Below are 9,018 nucleotides of genomic sequence, written 5' to 3' on the forward strand. Positions count from 1 at the left end.
ATATTTTATTTTATTTTATAAATATATTTTTAAATATTTGAATTTTTTTGTTATGTGTTTGGTTACGATTTGAGTGTAGAGTTTTGAAAGTAGTGTGAAATTTCGAGTTATATGTTTGGTTATGAGGTTTAAAAATAATTTTTTTTATTGAGTTATGTGTTTGGTTATGATATGAGTGTGGAAATGTGTTTTGAGTTTAAAATATTAAAATTAAAAAAATTAATAACCGAACACATTTTTTTAATTTAAATATTTTACACATTTTTTAAATTTAAATATTTTAATTTTTTTAATTTTAACATTTTTTAATTTTAATATTTTAAACTCAAAACACATTTCCACACTCATATCATAACCAAACACATAACTCAAAACTCAATAAAAAAATTATTTTCAAACCTCATAACCAAACACATAACTCGAAATTCTACACTACTTTCAAAATTCTACACTTAAATCGTAACCAAACACATAACAAAAAAATTAAAATATTTAAAAATATATTTATAAAATAAAATAAAATAAAATATTTATAATAAAAATTATATATTTAAAATAAAAAATAATTTTTTTAATATTTAAAAAATATATTTAAAATATTAAAAAAATACAACACATAAATATTTATTTATTTATTTTAATGTGAACTATATTTCATACATTTATGTGTTATATTTTTTAATATTTTAAATATTAAAAAATTTAAAAAAAATTATTTTTTATTTTAAATATAATTTTTATTATAATTATTAGTTAACCAAACAAATGTTTTACTTTTTTTGATAAAAAAAATTACATAATAAATATATAAAGTATAAAGTAAGTGGAAGAAAAAAAAAAAAAAAAGGAAAATTGAATTGAATTTGAAAAAAACAAGAGTTTGGAGATCTAAGGGATTGAACCCCATGCCTCTTCTATGAAAAGCACTACCATTTGAGCTACCTCCCTACTTGTCTTACATTTTGGTTACAAAACAATTTTATTTAAAAGCGTATCACAAAAATAGATTTTCTTAAAAGCGTGGTTTGCAACTATGCTTTCTTAATTAAAAGCGTGGCTTGTAATCACGCTTTTACGATTTTACAAATTTTCTGACAGGGCCACAAAAATGGTGAAAGCGTAATTTGTAACCACATTTTAACTTATTTTAAAAATTCCGTCCAAACTAAGCCTAGTTTAAAAAATAGCTTGGTATTTTGACTTATTTTCGGAAAACAGCCTATTTTCAAATCAAAATGAGAAGGGTGGTGTCATAAATTCGATAATGGGGAATATTTTTTTTTTTTGATGTGAATGAGATGATACAAGGTTCATTTCTGCTGAGTATACATAGCTCATGCATTCTTTTCAATAGAGGTTTTGGTTTAGGAGCACTATGCATTAAAAAATTTGATCAAAACTATAGCGATCCCGGGTTTATCCCTTTTATGTACAGTGCTCCGGTCGTAGATTCCGTGGAGATGGTGGTTGTATGTCTTGTTGTCACCCTTTAGATTCCGTATGTCTGAGTTTTAGGATGTGTTGGGTGTGTTTTGAACAGGCTAGTTAAGCCTTAGTCTCTATCCTTGTTGCCCAGAGTTTTGGTGGTACGCTCGAGCGGGTACCCTTGCGCTCGAGCGGAGTTGGATTTTTAGTTATACGCTCGAGCGGAGTTTTCACACTTCCAGTATCTGTGCCTCTGCAAAACTTCTGCAGATGTGTTTTTCACACTCAAGTGGGTTTCCTTACGCTCGAGCGGGTCACGCTCGAGTGGGTCTGTTGGCACTCGAGCGGGGTGTTCATTGTCTGCGAAAGTTCTGAGAGGGGGTAATCTACGCTCAAGCGAACTGGTTTTCGCGCTCGAGCGGATGTATTTTGTTCTTGTGTCCTGGCGCTCGAGCGGGCCTTATTGCGCTCGAGCAGGTCCAGTTTTTGTACTTAACGCTCGAGCGTTCTATTCTCCGCTCAAGCGAATCATGCGTATATCAGTTGGTAGCTGTGCATTTTTGAATCATATTTCAGCATCCTTTCTCTCTCTTACTTTTTCGAAAAAGCCATTTGAGAGCTTCTCTCACTAAAACTCAACTTCTCTCTAAGTATTGATCTAGTAGGAGTGATTTCTTCACCTTTGGCCTTTACAAAAGTTGTGTTGATCGTCAAGGGTTACGTTTTGATCCGAGCATATTGAGTTTTGGAGCACTTTGGGTTTCGTCACCTTCTTCCTTTGAGCTCCGAATTTGAGGTAGAGATATCCTACTCCTCCTTATGAGTTTTGTCTTTGAATCTTAGCATTTTGATATGTTGGGGGTCGTTGGGTAATTTTGAGAAAGTTTGGGTCTTTGTATAATTTTACAAAAGTTGGGGTTTTATTTATTATTACCTATATGCATGTTGGGCATAGAGAAATGAGATGAATGTTGGATTGTTGATAGAAATGAAACCTTAGGGTTGTTTTGTTAATTATGGGAAATGCCCTAATTGCATTGTTAAATTAATTTGTGAAATAAATGTGAGAAATGAGAAATGGAATTGAAAATGTTGGAATTGAAAATGTATGGGATTAAAGAGTGTAGTTGGATTATTTATCGCTCACCAAATTGAAATGTCAATATTTTACCCATTTGGCGCATTTATTTTCTGTTTAGAAATAACTACTTTGGGCTATCGGTGGAGGATAGTCTTGATTGTTGTAGACAATGCATGATGATTAAGCAAACTAAACTAATCGATGAAGTGTACTGTTGAATATAGCGATTGGAATAATACATTAACTTTATGTATTGATTGATTGTATGTGATAACTGTTTATATACATTGTTTGTGTGGGAGGAGAAAGGGGCTGTACCTCTAAACCGGAAGGTTTATTGGAAGAAAGGGGCTGGACCTCTAAACCGGAAATTGTGTTATGCAGATACAGCTCATATGCTTATCTATTGAAGTGCAGATACAACTAATATGCTTATTTGTTGATGTATTGATACAGCTTGTATGGTTATCCGTTGATGTATTGATATAGCTAGTATGCTTATCTACTGCGAAATGTAAATGCTTCATATAGGTTGTTTGACCAGGTTCTGAGTCATAGTTATGAATTGAGAAATTGGATAAGAAACGGAAAGTGAATGTAACATGGACATGATTGTCGTAAAACTGTAACACGGTATAAATTGGAACATGAGTGTGGACCACCCATTGAACGCTATTATCTTAGTCATTGTTTATAGTTGGTTTAGTGTATTTCTACTGGGCTGTGGCTCACCCTATATGGGACACCATTTTCAAGTACAGGAAGTATGCCACTTCCAAGGGCGTAGTTTGGGAGACTAGAGGCAGACAGATTGCTTTTGTTTGTTTTGCTTCTTTGATGTATTATATGTAAATTCAAGCCAATGGCTTAATGTGTATTTGAGTTAGTACTCTCCTCTTTGTAACCAAGTGTTAACTTGAAAAACTGTAAGCCCGTAGGGCATTTGCTTTCGTTGTTAACATATAATGCTTTTGTAAAGAATTACTCTGATGAATAGAATGCTGTTTATCTCTTATATCAATGCATGTCTAAATTGATGGAATTAATGTTATTATTTTCAAGGGCATGACAAAAACTCCATTATAATAAAAAAAAAAAAATTGCATTAAGGATACACGCATAAACTTTGCCTGGATAAGATTATTACATATCATTATTATTAAAATATCTTTAGTCTCTAATTTTATATTTTAAGTTTTAAAATGATATAACTTTTGATTAAGATGCCCATCTAAAAAATTACATTTTTATCACTTGAATAGCACACAATATATATACTTTTAATTTAATATTAAAATTTATATTTTATAGATTTAATAGCACATCCATTGAGTGAGCACACAGGCACTAGTATATACATATATATTGGTAGAGTTGTTATGTAATCGCAATAAATAGAGACTTGGCATATATTATGCTAGTGGATGACACACGTGATGTGTGTGCAATTCAGATAAGTAAGAACAAAAACAAAAAGAAATTAATATCATAATATGTAAGTTGCTTAAATGGTAAATGTGTTTTTAATGAAATAAAAAATTTTTGGTTCAAACCTTACTTACGATATAGTATAATAATTTTTTTCTTTTAGTATATAAAAATTTGTCACGTGACATGAGGAGAAGGTTTGGAGGTTTTGATATTAAGGCCAAGTTTGGCATCTACTAAATAATATAAAAAGTCAAAAAGTCATTGTCCTATTTAAATCACATCACCTCTCTAACACGTCACATTAAACCCAACCCAAACCCAACCCATATAAGCCAATAAGTCAAAAAGTGCACTTTTTTAGAACATCCAAAACCAACCCTAAGTTTAGTATTCACATATATAATAGTACTGGTAGGTTGCTCGTGCATTGCACGTGGTTTTCATCAAATCTAATATATGTAATGTAATTAATTTTTAAAAGTCATTATTTGTATTTGTTCTTGTAATATAGAGAATAAACTTTAGAATAGAATGAGTGTACTAACAATGCACTCCTTTGTAAGATTATTTTATAGACAATTTAGCAAAATGGTGAACAAAATATAACATATATAAACTTTAAAAATTATAATAAATAAATTCTTAAATACATAATGTTACCAAAGAGAAGAAAAAAGAAAAAAGAAGATAGAATAAAGAGTTTTTGGAACTAGTCCTGTGTAGTGAATGTCCTATGTAATGAGAAAGATAACATTATTTATAAGAATCATTTATGTTTTATTGAAAAATTGTATGAAATTTGTTTTGTAAGAAAATGAAACTTAATTTTTCGATCCATATAGAAATTGCATAAGTAATTTATTGATATTTATAAACCCATTATTTTGTGTGTATTCAATTTCATTGTCAATTTACATTATCAAAATCTTTTATACGAATCATAAGTAATTATATGTTAGAATTTATCAAGAATTAATGTAATAGACTTACTTTGCACCATTAAGTTCTGGTCATGATGGTTAGCTATCATTTGATTTATCTCTTTTATTATTGTCAGTAATATGTATATTCGAATAGAAAGTAGAAAATTATAATTTTTTTATGTAATCGTATTGAACCAGAGAGAGAATGAATTTTTTTTTGTCTTGAAGGCCGAGCCTGTTTATATAACAAACTCGGCATTTTTTTTTTTTTTTTTATAGATAAATAAAAGCATGCCGATTGTAAGTTGTAATCGATGCATTGATTTGAGTCTAAATTTAACTCCTTTTACATCATGTTATGTATAGTGACCATATTTTTTTGGATCAATTTGATAGGAGATATAAACAGAGACATATTCAATTGAAAATAATATATTAACAAAACACTATTTGGTTTCAAACTCCAACAACAAACTAACTTTTTAAATATATATATATATATATATATAGAAATTAAAATAATAATAAATATAATAAATAAATAAATAAATAAAGAAGCTTTCAATCTTTTTGGTAACTATAAATAAATTCAAATTTTGAATTTCAATTGGATTATATAATAAATTATATATTTGTAAATGATTAAATTTGGGAGTCTAATTTCTCATTCACTTTTTGAATAAATAAATATTTTTTTGCAAAGGTAGTTATCGTATTGTGGTTTCAAGCGAACTTGAAATCCATCTCGAATCCAATTTTTTGGAGAGCATTGAAAAACTCTTTGACCAGTCACGCCAAAGAGGTACTGCTCATCGGTAGCGATGTGGTACTTGCCATAATAGCTCTTGAATCCGATGACGATGTCGATATCATCACCTCTAAACCTCGCGACAACCCCTCCGTTGATAATCACCTTTCTCTCTTGCACAAATTCCTCTCCACTCACTCACAACCAAGTTGTCTCCACTCGTCACAACCTATCAAGACATCTCACTTTTACTAGAGATATGAACTCCAACCATTGTCGGAGGCAACTAGTTGATGCAATTTCCTTCAGCAACTTCTGATGCATGTCATGACCACTAGTACTATATTCTAGCTAATCATATCAAGTATTAACCAAACCCTCACCAACCAATTTGCAACCCATGCTTTGGTGCAACCATTCATAACTTTAATTATTTTTTCTCTTCATATTCGACAAAGGTGTTTTTTGTTTTTTTATAATTTTTTTTATGTGGTAAAATGGGTGAGGAAATGATGTATGGTAAGGAACGATGTTGCGCTAGCCATGGGTGAGGGAAGAAAGGGCAACGATGGAAAGGAACGTCGCTGAACATGATACTTACGAGAGACAAAATCATTACTTATTTATTTTTATTTATTTTGCAATGCAATTTAAATCGTTGAATAGACAAAATGATGAAGTGGTATCATTTCACGTACTAGATTGGACAATCCAATTTTTTGATAAACTATAGATAAGTCACTCTTTTGTTATGGTAATAGATAGAAGGAATCAACTATTTGTACATGTTTTTTCATTCAAATGTGGCAATGCTTCATTCTTGCCGTTTCATTCAAATTCAATTATAAAGAGAATATTTTTGAAATAGAAGAAAAATAGAAAAGTAATCACTTTTTTTGGTTTTGGTTTTAATAAAACAGTTTTCAAAACATTCTATTTTTTTTATCTTCTGTATTTTAATGTTTTCAATGATTTTTTTTAATATATATTTTAAGCAATTTTTTTTAAAAAAAAATTTAGACACCTAACATAAATATACTTAAAAAGTATAATATATGTGAAAAAAATCTTTAAAAAAATACACCAAATACCAAAAAATATTTTAAAAATACGAAAATTCAATATATTTTTCATATTTTTGTGTATTTATTAATTTTTTAAAATATTTTTTCATAAATATTTTACTATTTAGATACATTTGAGTAAGGTGCATCTAAAAAAAGTAAAAAACTTAAAATTTAAAAAATATTCACTAAAAACAAAAAAATACGAAAAATAAAAAATTCAATTTTCAGAAAACTGAAACCAAACATACTGAATAAAATATTAAAAAAATAATTATATTATAAGTTTGAAGGTGTTTGATGTTAAAAGTGTTTGATTGTTCGGTAGATGTAGGTTGTTGTGTGATGTTTAATAAGTTTAGGAGAATATTTTCGGGATACAAAAAAAAAGTAGAAAACATATGGCTCCATTTGGAAAGCCTCTCAAAATATGGTTCCACCCATTGATTTGAGTGTGTTGTTTGTTTGGAGTTTTCAAATCATAATTTTACATCCATTTCTCAAAACTCAATTTAAAACATAATTATTACTTTTCAAAACTCATAACCAAATACATAATTCAAAACTCTTTTCAAAACTCAATTCAAATCAATATTTTAATTTTTTAAATATTTAAATATTTTAAAAATATTTTAATTTTGTTAAGATTTTAAATATTTTAATATTTAAATATGTTATGCTTTTTTTTTTTTAATTTTTTTGAATATTTTAATTTCAAAATATTACGATTCTAATTTTTTAAAATTTAAAATATTTTATAAAAATAAATTCAAACTCTATTTTATAAAAATATTTTTATATATTTTAATTTTTTTTGTTATGTATTTGGTTACGATTTGGGTGTAGAGTTGTCAAAATAGTATGGAGTTTCGAGTTACACGTTTGGCTATGAGTTTTAAAAATAATTTCGTAACTGACTTTTGTTTTCTGTGTTTGGTTACGATTTGAGTGTAGAGTTGTTTTTAAATTTAAAATATTAACATCTTAAATGATTTAAATTTTTTGAATATTTAAATTATTTAAATTTTTAAGATTTAAATTTTTTGAATATTTATTTAAATTTTTTACTTATTAAATTTTTTAGATTATTTAAATTATTTAAATATTTATGATTTAAAATTTTTGAATATTTATTTTGAAAAAAAAATTATTTCTTTCGTAGTATTTTCAATTAAAAAATTGATTAATGTTATTTTCTGTTAATAATAATTTTTTTAATTGAATTTTAAAAAGAGTTTGGTTATTAGTGTTGATCAGAATTTTCAATAGTGTGAAAATAGTATGTTTTGTTATGAGTTATAATAATTTGAATTAAGTTTTGAAAACTCTTTCCAAAATTCATAACCAAACAAATTTTCTTACTTCAAATGTCAAATCAAACTTTCAAAACTCAATTTCACACTCAATTCAACACTCTATTCAAAAACCATAACCAAACAAATTTTCTACACTCAAATCATAATTTCACAACTCACAAACTCAAAATACAACTCATACTTTCAAATCATATTTACAAAACTCTACCAAACGCAACCTATATGTTTTTCAGATTTTTAAATAAAATAAAACAATAGTAGATAGAAGATAGATAAATTATTAAATTTTATTTTTAAAAAATTACTAACTAATGTGACAAGCAAATAATATAATAACTACCACACTAATAAGTAAAAGAAATTTGCAAAATTTATTAATTTATATTATATGTATAATAGTATTTATAATAATAATTATTATTATTATATGTTTTCGTATGATTTTGACTAAAATCATGATTCATGATGGCTCCAACTTTCATGTACGCGGTCAAGGTGGCTCAACTATAATATGAGAAATTGTGATTTGATTCGGGGGCAAATTCAAATGATCTTCAACTTTCTTGTTCGGCAGTTAGGGGTGTAAATCTGGCCCAGTCTGATCCGGCCCATGTCAGGCCTCGCGAGCTCCGGCCAAAATTCAGACCGGGTCGGGCCGGCTTACGGGCAAAAAAAATAGGCCGAGGCCTAGGTGTACTCGGGCCTTGGGCGGGCCTGGGCCTGTCATCGGGCTTGCGTCGGCCTGACCATTTTTATTTTTATTTTTTAATTTTTTCTACCAAACTTTTATTATTTTTCATTAAAAAAGACACTGGGCTTTGGGGCAGCCAAGTCTCAGACCGAGCCTTGAGTGGGCTTTAAGTGGACCAATTAGCTGCGCCCACGGGACCGGGCCGGGCTTGAAAATGATGGCCCAGGCTCAGGCCCAAGGCCTCTGGCTGGGCTCAGGCTCATGTCCAAACAAGCTTAAACGGGCCAGGCCCACTTCGGGCTGCAGGTGGGTTTTAGGCCGTCCACGGGCCGCGGGCCA

Source organism: Camellia sinensis, chromosome 10 (assembly GCF_055761805.1).
Source record: "Camellia sinensis isolate YWXY chromosome 10, ASM5576180v1, whole genome shotgun sequence".
In the NCBI taxonomy this organism is placed as follows: domain Eukaryota; kingdom Viridiplantae; phylum Streptophyta; class Magnoliopsida; order Ericales; family Theaceae; genus Camellia; species Camellia sinensis.